This window comes from Penaeus chinensis, chromosome 38, assembly GCF_019202785.1.
Source record: "Penaeus chinensis breed Huanghai No. 1 chromosome 38, ASM1920278v2, whole genome shotgun sequence".
Classification (NCBI taxonomy): domain Eukaryota; kingdom Metazoa; phylum Arthropoda; class Malacostraca; order Decapoda; family Penaeidae; genus Penaeus; species Penaeus chinensis.
This window is the reverse complement of record NC_061856.1, coordinates 11,938,576-11,951,075: the sequence shown is the minus strand read 5'-3', so window position 1 is coordinate 11,951,075 and position 12,500 is coordinate 11,938,576.

Below are 12,500 nucleotides of genomic sequence, written 5' to 3'. Positions count from 1 at the left end.
CTGTCCTCCCTTCCTCATTATTCTTTCCTCCCTTCCTCTCCTCACTCTCTCCCCTCCCTCCACTCTTCTCCCTCTCTCCCCTATCTCCCCTCTCCTCCCTCTCTCCCCTCCTCCCTCCCATCTCCTAATCTTCCACTTCTTTCTGTCACTCTTTCTCCATATCCCTCCGCTCTTGCCATCTCCCCCCCACCTTCTTTCGTACCCCCTCCCCTCATTTCCTCCTCTTTCCTCTCATTCTCCTCCTCATTGGACGTTTTCCAGCGACCCGGTCCGAGGGGAACACCTTGTTTCTGCGGCGACTCTGCTCCGCCCGGGTACGAGCCGAAGGGGTTCCTCACCTGTGACGGAAAGGAGGGCAAGGGAGAGAGGATTGCGGCGTGGACCAGGGCAGGGTAGGGTGGGTAAGAGGGAGAAGGGAGGGGGTGGATGGGGATAGGGATGGGGTGGGTAAGAGGGAGAAGGGAGGGGGTGGATGGGAATGGGGTGGGTAAGAGGGGGAAGGGAGGGGGTGGATGGGAATGGGGTGGGTAAGAGGGGGAAGGGAGGGGGTGGATGGGGATAGGGATGGGGTGGGTAAGAGGGAGAAGGGAGGGGGTGGATGGGGATGGGGTGGGAAGAGGGGAAAGGAGGGGGTGTATGGGAATGGGGTGGGTAAGAGGGAGAAGGGAGGGGGTGGATGGGGATGGGGTGGGAAGAGGGGGAAGGGAGGGGGTGGATGGGGATGAGGTGGGAAGGGAGGGGGTGGATAGGGTGGGTAAGAGGGGAAGGGAGGGGGTGGAGGGGGTGGGAAGAGGGATGGGAGGGGGATGGGGTGGGAAGAGGGAGGGGAGGGAGAAGAGAGGGGATGGAGATGGAGGGTAGGAAGAGGGAGTGGAGGGGGATGGGGTGCGAAAAAGGAGAGTAGGGGAGGGTGGAGGAAGTGGTGATGCATATAGTGAAAGAGGGGGGGAGTAGTGATGGATATGATGCCGGTGGGTGGGGTTGAGGCGATGGTGGTAGATATAGTGGGTGGAGTCGAGAATATGCTGGCGGAGGTAATGGTGATGGAGGTGGTGGATAGTGTGTGTGTGTGGGGGGGGGGGGAGGTGGTGGATATTGTGGCGGTGAATATGGTAGGTACGGTTGTAAGGATATTCTGATCGTTTTAACTGTGATGGAAGATTCTGATTGAAAACAATTCACATTGAAAATGATAATTGCACTTAGTCTCGTTATCGTTATCCTCACCATTGCGATGGTATTGACGGTAGTAATGAAAATGGTAGCAGATCACTAGAGCCATTTTAATATTTGCTATAGCCCTTTTATGGCCCAAGATTATGATTATCACTATCACAATTAACCGGTGCTCGTTCTAGTATGACAGTTATTATTATTGTTGCTACTGCGATCGCCAGTAGCGCCGTTACGGCCAAATCGGTTCGATTCATCGGATCGGACTTATCTTGCTTGTCCTCTGAACCGGCTGTGGCACGCTGTGTCATGCCCTGAGGAGAGGAGTCCTAGAATGAGGGGTGACTAAGAGGGGAAGGGGAAAAGGTGGGGGGAGGGGGGGAGGTGTGTTTGTGGTTGTGTGCGTTGTGTTCAATTGACCGTGTGGATTTTGTGTGCTTGTGTTTGTTGGGGCTTGTGCGTATTCATGTATATGTACGTGTATGTGTGTGTCTTTAGAGGTAGTGTACATAGTCTTGAAGGGAGATGTTGGTGATTATCCATTAGTTTACAGCAGGACGGAGGGGAGTGTACGTGACTTCTTGTGCAGGGTGTGCGAGGCCGAAAGGTTGTCTCGCCTTGTATCCGAAGGCAATGGGAGTGCGGGGACACCTGATTGTGGATTGTCTTTTTGTTGGCTTTGTCATGCGGGTTATCCCGCGTTCGCCCTCCTCCTCCTCCTCCTCCTCCTCCTCCTCCTGCTACCCCCCCCCCTCCCCTCCCCCTCCCCTCCCCCTCCCCCTCTCCCTCCCCCTCTCCCTCCCCCTCGTCACCACAACCACCGTCATCACCGCCATCGCCAGCACCAGCTTTCAAGCTGATTACGCAACGCCCTAGCGATCAGACGGCTTCCTTGACAAGGCTTTAGCGACAAGGTGTTGGCACTTGGGTGACGGAGAGAACCTGTAATTATTTGGTTTAAAGATGAGTGGTGCGCGAGAGCAACGTTGCGTGGGCGCCTCCATTCATTGCGTCGTTCGGTTTAATTGTCGCGGCTAAATGCGGTTTGTTGTGTCGTTGCGGTGGGGATTGGTTTGTTTTCTTTGCGGTTTTGTGTTTGTCTCCCCGGGGCTTTGCTTTGGGGTTGCTGGTGCTTCTTGTCTGTTTTTTTTTTTTTTTCCTATTTTTTTCTTTTTGTTTTTTCTGTCTTTCTTTTTCTGTTTTCTTTGTCCATGTCTTTTTTTTTTCTTTTTTCTTTTTTTTTTTCTTTTTTTTTTCTTTAATCGCCCCCAACCCTCAGTCATTTTATATCTCACGCTCCCATTCGCACGTTCATTTATCCTCTCTCTCTCTCTCTCTCTCTCTCTCTCTCTCTCTCTCTCTCTCTCTCTCTCTCTCTCTCTCTCTCTCTCTCTCTCTCTCTCTCTCTCTCTCTCTCTCTCTCTCTCTCTCTCTCTCTCTCTCTCTCTCTCTCTCTCTCTCTCTCTCTCTCTCTCTCTCTCTCACATCTCAACTCGTTGCACTTTTTTGTTTTTCCTTGACACCTTTCCTCTATCAATATCCGCGTCACCGACTTTGACACACACGCCGATCGCCAAAATCCCTTTCCTCTCTCTTTCCCTTTCTCCTCTCCTTCTTTTTCCTCTTTCTCTCTCCCTCTCCCTCCCTTTCCCCACCTCTCTCTCCCTCCCTTTCCCCACCTCTCTCTCCCTCCCTTTCCCCACCTCTCTCTCCCTCCCTTTCCCCACCTCTCTCTCCCTCCCTTTCCCCACCTCTCTCTCCCTCCCTTTCCCCACCTCTCTCTCCCTCCCTTTCCCCACCCCTCTCTCCCCCTCCCTCTCCTTTCCTTTCCCCTCCCTTCTCTCCCTCTCCCTCTCCTTCCCGTTCCCCTCTACTCTCTCCGTCTCCTTCCCTTTCCTCTCCCCTCTATCCCTCTCCTCCCCTCTCGTGTCCCCTCCCACTCCCTCTCATCTCTCCTACCTTTATCTTTTGTCCTCCCATTTTTTCTCTCGTCCTCTCCCCCATCTGCCCTCTCTCCCCTGTCATCCCCAGCTCTCCCCACCCCTTCTCTCCAGTCCCCTTCCCTTCCCTTCCTCTCTTATCCTCTCCCCCCCGCCAATCTACCCTCTCCTCTCCCCCCTCTGTCTGCGCAGCCCGATTTACGAAGCGATTGGTGATTGGTATAAAGGTCGGCGATTAGTCTGCGCGTCGAATGAATTTCAGTCCGGGTGGGAGGCAGTTGCGAGTGGAGATGGATGGATAGATAGAGGGACAGGGAGAGGGAGAGGGAGAGGGAGAGGTAGAGGAAGGGAGAGAGAGAGAGGGAGGGATAGAGAGAGAGGGAGAGGGAGGGGAAGGGAGAGAGAGAGAGGGAGGGATAGAGAGAGAGGGAGGGATAGAGAGAGGGAGGGATAAAGAGAGGGAGGGATAAAGAGAGGGAGGGATAAAGAGAGGGAGGGATAGAGAGGGGGAGGGATAGAGAGAGGGAGGGATAGAGATAGGGAGGGATAGAGAGAGGGAGGGATAGAGATAGGAAGGGATAGAGAGAGGGTGGGCAAGAGAGAGGGAGGGATAGAGAGGAAAGAGAGAGAGAGGAGGGGAGTGAGAAAGACAGAAAGGGGAAAGGAGGAAGAGAGGGAGGGAGGATGTAGAGTCTGCACAGACTTGTTTCGTCTTGATTAAGGTAGCTCGGTTGGTTTGTTCGGTATTTTCGGTTGTTTATGCATAGTTTTTTTTTATTTTTGATTTTATCTATGGATACAGGTATATTGTTTTCTTAGTGCTTGTGTGCATGCATGCCTGTCTGTATGTATGCTTGTTTGTACATACATTTGTATGTATATGCCTATTGATTCATATAGATAGAGAGATAGAGATAGATATCTTCTTTCATCCACTTCTCCTCCTCCTCCTCCTCCTCCTCCTCCTCCTCCTCCTCCTCCTCCTCCTCCTCCTCCTCCTCCAGCTCCTCCCCCTAATACCCTCCTGACCTCTCGCCTTCCCCTCTTCACCTCCCCCCCCCCCCCCCCACCGCCTCTTCGGTTCCCTCAGGAGGATTGCGACGAAAGTACTTCATGAGTGTATTAAATGGGGGGGAACGTTCACCTGCGGCGTGGTGTTGCATAATGATGTTTCCTCGCAGTGAGTCAGAGATGGGGAGGAAGGAGGGGGGGGGGGAAGGAAGGAGAAGAGGGAGGGAAAAGGAAGGAGAAGAGGGAGGGAAGAGAGGGGGGAGAGGGAGAGGGAGGGAAGAGAGGGAGAGAGGGGGGAGAGGAAGAGGGAGGGAAGAGAGGGGAAGGGGCAGAGGGAGGGAAGAGAGGGGAAGGGGCAGAGGGAGGGAAGAGAGGGGGGAGAGGAAGAAGGAGGAAAGAGAGGGGGAAGAGGAAGAGGGAGGGAAGAGAAGGGGAGAGGAAGGGAGATGGGGGGGAAGAGGGACGGAGAATGGGTGGTAGAAAAGGTAAGTGGAGAGTGGTAGAGTAAACGTTCGTAGGGGGGGGGGGGTGTTATGAGGTGAAAAAAGGAGGTGTTATGAGGTGAAAGCGACTGTTAAGGAGAAGGGAAAGGAAATGAACAGGTTTAGAGAATGGAAGAGGAAGTGGGGGTAGAGAAAGGAAGAGTAAAAGGAAGAGGGAAGGGGAAAACTAGAGGGAGAGAGGGAGGAGGAGACACGATGATGAACAGGGAGGAAACTGGATGAGAAAAATAAAGGAAGGTAAAAGAAGAGGCTGGGAGACGGGAGAAAGGGAGAGACGGAGACAAAAGTGATGCGAGATGAGAGATGCGAGGGTGACGATGGAAGTGCAGAAAGCCAGTCGCGCCATAAGACGGAAGGTTTGTTTCTCCCTTGGGTAGGGAGGGTGGAGAACGCGAGGTTTATGGCGCCCTGGCAGTACGCTAGGGGGGACTTCTTTGTTAGGTAATGGAGGGAGGAAGGAGGGATGGGGGAGGAGAAGAATAAGAAGATGATAAGAGGAGGAGGAAGAGGAAGATGAGGAAGAGGAAGGACAGAGGGGGAGGCGAAGGAAAAAAGAAAAATACGAAAAAGAAAAAGAAAGATTGAAAACGGAAAGAAGAAACTGAAAAAAATGAAACAAAAAGGTAAAACGATAAAGCAAATAAAAAGAGAGAAAAGGATAAGAAGAGGAAAAAGAAAAGAAAAAAGAAAGAGGACGAGGAAAAGAAGACATTAGAAAGAATGAGAGAAAGAATCCGATACCAACAACGAAATGATAAAAAAAAAAAAAAAAAAAAATAACATAAGTATAATGCATAGAGCCAAAAAAGGGATGCCACCAATGTAAATATAGAACAGTATTGTCATGATTATTATTTTGTTTTCTTAAGTAAGATATTTACCGGTGGCTGTTATGGGTGCCGCGGGCGGATGGTGGCGTTGGAGCGCCGGGGAAGCCAGAGGGCACGGTGGGCGTTACCCCATGGTGGGTGAGCGGGGAGGGGAGGGGGGGGGTCCTCGTAATTCTCGGGAGAGTGAGAGTAAAAGTCCTAATGTTATCTCCCTGCAGATGCACACGTGTGGATATGTGCAAGGCGGCTGTTGTAATGTGTGTATGAATGTCGTTTGTTGATATGTATATGTATATATATGTGTGTATGTCTTAATGTATATGTATATATATACATATACATGTATTGCTATGTATATGTATATATATGTATTACGCATATACATGTATATGTATTTATATGTATATACAAACATACATATATATATGTATACATATAGATTTATATGTTTATATATACATATATACATATACATATGTACACATACATAGTCTTCTTTTGTTGTAGCTTTGTCCCATTCTTATATGGGGTCGCTATATATATATGTATATATATATTATATATTATAAATTATTTATATATATCATATATATAATATATAATATATATATATATCATATACATATTATATATTATTTATATATATATTATATATAATATATAATATATATATATAATATATATATATGTGTGTGTGTGTGTGTGTGTGTGTGTGTGTGTGTGTGTGTGTGTGTGTGTGTGTGTGTGTGTGTGTGTGTGTGTGTGTGTGTGTGTGTAAGTATATATATATTCATAGATATGTATATATATATGTATATATGTATATGTATATTTATATTTATATTTATATGTATATTCATATTTATATTTATATATGTATATATATATATATATATATATATATAAAAGTATATATAAACACTCATATATATCATATACATATATGTACATATATGTGCATATTTATGTGTCCATATTTATATGTGTGTTTATATAATATATATACACATACATATGTGTACATATTTGCTTATATATATATATATATATATATATATATAAATAAATAATTGTGTGTGTGTGTATATATATAGATATAGATATAGATGTAGATATATTCAGATGTGTGTGTATGTACATATTTCTAGCAAATGAAAAACTAAGCTAATGCAAAGTGTTTTCCATCGTTGCAGGTGAGTGGCGAGACAGCCTGCATGTAACTCGACTCAGCTGCGGCCAGTGTTGGTGCCCGCGTGGGTGAGTACGTGTTTATTCGGCTCTCCCTTTCCGTTGCCTTCTCTTCCTTTTATCAATTTTGCATTTGTTCCGCTTCCTTCGTTTTCATCTTCTTCTACTTCTTCTTCTTTTCTGCTCCTCCTCCTTCTCCTTTTCTGCTCCTTTTTCTTCTTCTTTTCTGCTCCTTTTTCTTCTTCTTTTCTGCTCCTTTTTCTTCTTCTTTTCTGCTCCTCCTCCTTCTCCTTTTCTGCTCCTTTTTCTTCTTCTTTTCTGCTCCTTTTTCTTCTTCTTTTCTGCTCCTTTTCCTTCTCCTTTTCTGCTCCTTTTTCTTCTTCTTTTCTGCTCCTTTTTCTTCTTCTTTTCTGCTCCTTTTTCTTCTTCTTTTCTGCTCCTTTTTCTTCTCCTTTTCTGCTCCTTTTTCTTCTTCTTTTCTGCTCCTTTTTCTTCTCCTTTTCTGCTCCTTTTTCTTCTCCTTTTCTGCTCCTTTTTCTTCTTCTTTTCTGCTCCTTTTTCTTCTTCTTTTCTGCTCCTTTTTCTTCTTCTTTTCTGCTCCTCCTCCTTCTCCTTTTCTGCTCCTTTTTCTTCTTCTTTTCTGCTCCTTTTTCTTCTTCTTTTCTGCTCCTTTTTCTTCTTCTTTTCTGCTCCTTCTTCGTTTCTGCTCCTTCTTCTTTTCTGCTCCTTCTTTTCTGTTCCTTCTTCTCCTTTTCTGCTCCTTTTTCTTCTTCTTTTCTGCTCCTTTTTCTTCTTCTTTTCTGCTCCTTTTTCTTCTTCTTTTCTGCTCCTTTTTCTTCTTCTTTTCTGCTCCTTCTTCGTTTCTGCTCCTTCTTCTTTTCTGCTCCTTCTTTTCTGTTCCTTCTTCTCCTTTTCTGCTCCTTTTTCTTCTTCTTTTCTGCTCCTTTTTCTTCTTCTTTTCTGCTCCTTTTTCTTCTTCTTTTCTGCTCCTTCTTCGTTTCTGCTCCTTCTTCTTTTCTGCTCCTTCTTTTCTGTTCCTTCTTCTCCTTTTCTGCTCCTTTTTCTTCTTCTTTTCTGCTCCTTTTTCTTCTTCTTTTCTGCTCCTTTTTCTTCTTCTTTTCTGCTCCTTTTTCTTCTTCTTTTCTGCTCCTTTTTCTTCTTCTTTTCTGCTCCTTTTTCTTCTTCTTTTCTGCTCCTTTTTCTTCTTCTTTTCTGCTCCTTTTTCTTCTTCTTTTCTGCTCCTTTTTCTTCTTCTTTTCTGCTCCTTTTTCTTCTTCTTTTCTGCTCCTTCTTCGTTTCTGCTCCTTCTTTTCTGTTCCTTCTTCTTCTTCTTTTCTGCTCCTTTTTCTTCTTCTTTTCTGCTCCTTTTTCTTCTTCTTTTCTGCTCCTTTTTCTTCTTCTTTTCTGCTCCTTTTTCTTCTTCTTTTCTGCTCCTGCTCCTCCTCCTCCTCCTCCTCCTCCTCCTCCTCCTCCTCCTCCTCCTCCTCCTCCTCCTCCTCCTCCTCCTCCTCCTCCTCCTCCTCCTCCTCCTCCTCCTCCTCCTCTTTCTTCTTCTTCATCATCTTGCTCTTCCTCTTCGTCTTCCTCATCTTGCTTTTCTTCCTCCTCCTCCTCCTCCTCCTCCTCCTCCTCCTCCTCCTCCTCCTCCTCCTCCTCCTCCTCCTCCTCCTCCTCCTCCACCACCTCCACTTCCACTTCCACTTCCACTTCTTCGCTCCCTCCTTTTCTCTCCACTACTTTCACTTATTGACGAATTGCGTCAAGTGCATATTCACTAGAAGTGTTCGTGTTGCAACAGTGATGAAAGTGTGCATGAAAAGAGGACGATAACATCGCCCTGCAACACCGCGGGGGTGGGGGTGGGGGCTCGGGGTGGGGTGTGGGGGTGGGGGTCGAGGTCGACAGACGCAGTGTTGCTGACTAAGTGCTTTGCTGACCTTAACCTTGTGTGTCGTCCTTCCCGGCGCTTCCCCTTATTCATTCCTTACATGCTCTTCTTCTCTCGACTTTCTCCTCATTATCAGTTATCATTGTTATCATATTTTTAGTGTTGTTGTTAACTATAGATCTATATCTCTGTCTGTCTGTCTGTCTGTCTATTCGAATCTAAACTATCTTATTTAAACTTTAACAACCTTCCTTCCTTCCCTCCCTCCTTTCCTTCCCTCCCTTCCTTCCTTCCTTCCTTCCTTCCTTCCTTCCTTCCTTCCTTCCCTCCTTCCCTCCCTCCTTCCCTCCCTCCCTCCCTCCCTCCCTCCCTCCTGCCCTCCCTCCTGCCCCCCCTCCCTCCCTCCTGCCCTCCCTCCCTCCCTCCCTCCCTCCCTCCTACCCTCCCTCCCACCCTCCCTCCCACCCTATTCTCCCTCCCTTCTTCTTTGCCTTCTCTCCCTCCGTCTTCTCCCCACTTCCTCCCCTCTCCTTTCCTTCGTTTTTTCCCTCGTTCCCTCCCTCCCAAAATCTTCCCTAACTCCCTCCCGAGCCTTCCTTCCCCTTCCTCTCTCCCTCCCAAGCCTTTCCTCCCTCCCTCTCTCCCTCCCTCCCTCCCTCCCTCCCTCCCTCCCTCCCTCCCTCCCTCCCTCCCTCCCTCCCTCCCTCCCTCCCTCCCTTCCGAACCTTCCCTCCCTCCCTCCCGAACCTTCCCTCCCTCTCTCCCTCCCTCTCTCCCTCCCTCTTGAAGCCTTCCCGATACACATCAGGTTATTGCACCTTGCCTTTGCGGCGGGGAAGGCGATTCGGTTGCAGATAACGTTGCACAACAGCGGTGGTCGCCGCAGTGCATGATCAGGAGGCGTTGATAAGAGGGTTTGTCTCGGCCTCTTCTGCATGATTGAGTGGAGGGGGAAATGGGAGGAGGAGGAGGAGGAGGGAGGGAGGATGTAGGAGGAGGGAGGATGTAGGAGGAATGAGGATGTAGGAGGAGGGAGGATGTAGGAGGAGGGAGGATGTAGGAGGAGGGAGGATGTAGGAGGAGGGAGGATGTAGGAGGAGGGAGGATGTAGGAGGAGGGAGGATGTAGGAGGAGGGATGATGTAGGAGGAGGGAGGATGTAGGAGGAGGGAGGATGTAGGAGGAGGGAGGATGTAGGAGGAGGAGGATGTAGGAGGAGGAGGAGGAGGAAGAAGGGGAGGGAAGAAGGCGAAAAGAAAAAATAATTTTAAAGCAAGAGTGATGGGTGTGGAGGAAGAGGGAAGAAAGGTGGAGACGGAGTTGAAGCGAGAGTGAAAGTGAGCGACAGGTTTGATAAGGAAAGGAATGAGGATGTGTGCCGAAGGGAGTGCTATGGGAAAGGTAGGCTGCAAGGTTTCTCTATCGGTTGGCGTATGTAGGCACAAGGAGAGAGAGAGAGAGAGCGGCAGAGAAATGCTCCCTCCTCCTTCTCCTTTGTCTTCTCTTTATTGAATTTCTCCTTCTCCTGCTCCTGCTCCTCTTCCTGCTCCTCCTCCTCCTCCTCCTCCTCCTCCTCCTCCTCCTCCTCCTCCTCCTCCTCCTCCTCCTCCTCCTCCTCCTCCTCCTCCTCTTTCTCTTCCTCCTCCTCCTCTTTCTCTTCCTCCTCCTCCTTCCTCTTCTCCTTTCCCCTCTTCCTCCTCCTCCTCCTCCTTGTCTTTCCCCTTCTCCTCCTCCTTCCCTTCCTCCTACTCCTCCTCCTTCCCTTCCTCCTACTCCTCCTCCTTCCCTTCCTCCTACTCCTCCTCCTTCCCTTCCTCCTACTCCTCCTCCTTCCCTTCCTCCTACTCCTCCTCCTTCCCTTCCTCCTACTCCTCCTCCTTCCCTTCCTCCTACTCCTTCTCCTTCCTTTCCTCCTCCTCCTCCTTCCCTTCCTCCTCTTCCTCCTCTTCCTCCTCTTCGTCCTCCTCGTCTTTCCCCTTCCTCCTCTTCCTCCTCTTCCTCCTCTTCGTCCTCCTCGTCTTTCCCCTTCTCCTCCTCCTTCCCTTCCTCCTCCTCCTCCTCTTCCTCCTCCTTGTCTTTCCCCTTCTCCTCCTTCCTTCCCTTCCTCCTCCTTCCTTCCCTCCCTCCTCCTTCCTTCCCTTCCTCCTCCTCCTGCCTCAGCCTTTGCCTCTTCCTCCTTGCGGTTTCCTCCTGCGGCCGTCCCTTCCGGCTCATTGTCCCGGCTTCTCCGCTCCCGCCTCCGTCCCTGGGAATCTCTGCCTGGGATTTCCGCCCCCTGTTTATCTTTCCCTTTTTTCCCCTTTTCGTCTCTCCCGAGTTGGTTCTAGTATCGCTGTCCCTTCTAAGAGAGAAGTGTAAGAGGGGGAGAGGAAGAGACGGGAAGAGAGGAGAGAATAGTGAGAGAAGAGGAGGAGGTAAGAGCAAGAGATATGGATGAATGGAGATGTAGGGAGAGAGGGAGAGGTAGGGAGAGGTAGGGAGAGGTAGGGAGGTAGGGAGAGGTAGGGAGAGGTAGGGAGGTAGGGAGGTAGGGAGGTAGGGAGGTAGGGAGGGAGGGAGGGAGGGAGGGAGGGAGGGAGGGAGGGAGGGTTGGGAGGGAGAGAGGGAGGGAGAGAGGGGGGGTAAGGGGTAAATGGACGGATAGATTGCTAGAAATCGACTTAAGGAGGAAAGATGTTTTGTTAGATCATAGAGCGTGATGGGGTATGTCACGGATATGTCATAGGTATGCAGATGGGTAGATATGCTCATGTAGGTCTAAATAGGCAGGCAGATTAATACATACGATTAGAATTAATGAAAAAAACGCTAGATAAATGAATGCTAGATAAATATATAAAAGATAGAGAGACGGGAAGACATAGATAGATGAATATATAAATAAATAGATAATAGATAGATAGACAAAAGAAAACAAATGCTCAGGGTAATGTTTCCCATGAACGGCCTGTAAACGCAATTTCTTCGTTTTGTTGTTCTTCGTGTATAAATAGTTGCTGACGCCACTCATCCCCGCGCATGAGCCTCCAGACACGTTCCCTCGCAGCCGTTCGCGCGTCTGAGTCATCAAATCAGGGTAAAGGGTAGGGAATGATGGGTAAAGGGTAAGGGGGAGGTGGTCAAGGGTAGGGGGTAGGGGGAGAGGTGGGGAGGGGGGATCAGATATCCTAGGAATGCCTTAGAAGAGACGCCTTGCTTACGTTTTCGAACGGGAAGGCATGAGGAAATGTAGTAGACATGGATGGACGTGTACTTGTCTTTGGTGTGGGAGTTTCTTTTTCTTCTTCGTGTGGTTAAGAGACGTGTAGAGGGAAGTGGCGCCGGGCTTACGTCAGGCGACATCTTCATCAACCTTTTCATTCCCTTTCATCCATCTGCTCCCTGTTTGGAGTCGTCTGAAACGATGACGCGGGGCGAGCGAATGTGCCAACGTCTACAAACGCGAAATATACCGAAAGAGAAAAGTGTCATTAATGTGACCGGGAATTGGTTTGGATACCCCCACGCCCCCCCCCCCTTCCACCTCAATTACGCCGCATGCTAATTAATGATGATTATCCGAAGAAACGAAGTTACGGCGACACCGGGACGGGCTGCCACTCGGGACTTCATCGGCTGGTGGTGGGGGTAGGGATGGGGGGGGAGCGAAGGGAGAAGGACGGTGGAAAAACGGGAAAATGGGGGAAATGGGGAAATGGCGGTGTGATGGCGTATCGGGGCATTAAGACGTGGCGAAAGGGAACCAGAGGGGAGACTGCTTTATGACCGGAGGGAAAGAGGGGACACAGGGGAAAGGAAGGGAGGCGGGGAGAGTAAGAAGAGAGAAACAGATAGTTTTTTAAGAGAGTGAGTGAGTGAGTGAGTGAGTGAGTGAGTGAGTGAGTGAGTGAGTGAGTGAGTGAGTGAGTGAGTGTGGAAGGGATAGAGTGATAGATATAAGGGCATAGACAGAGTGGATAGGAAAAGGA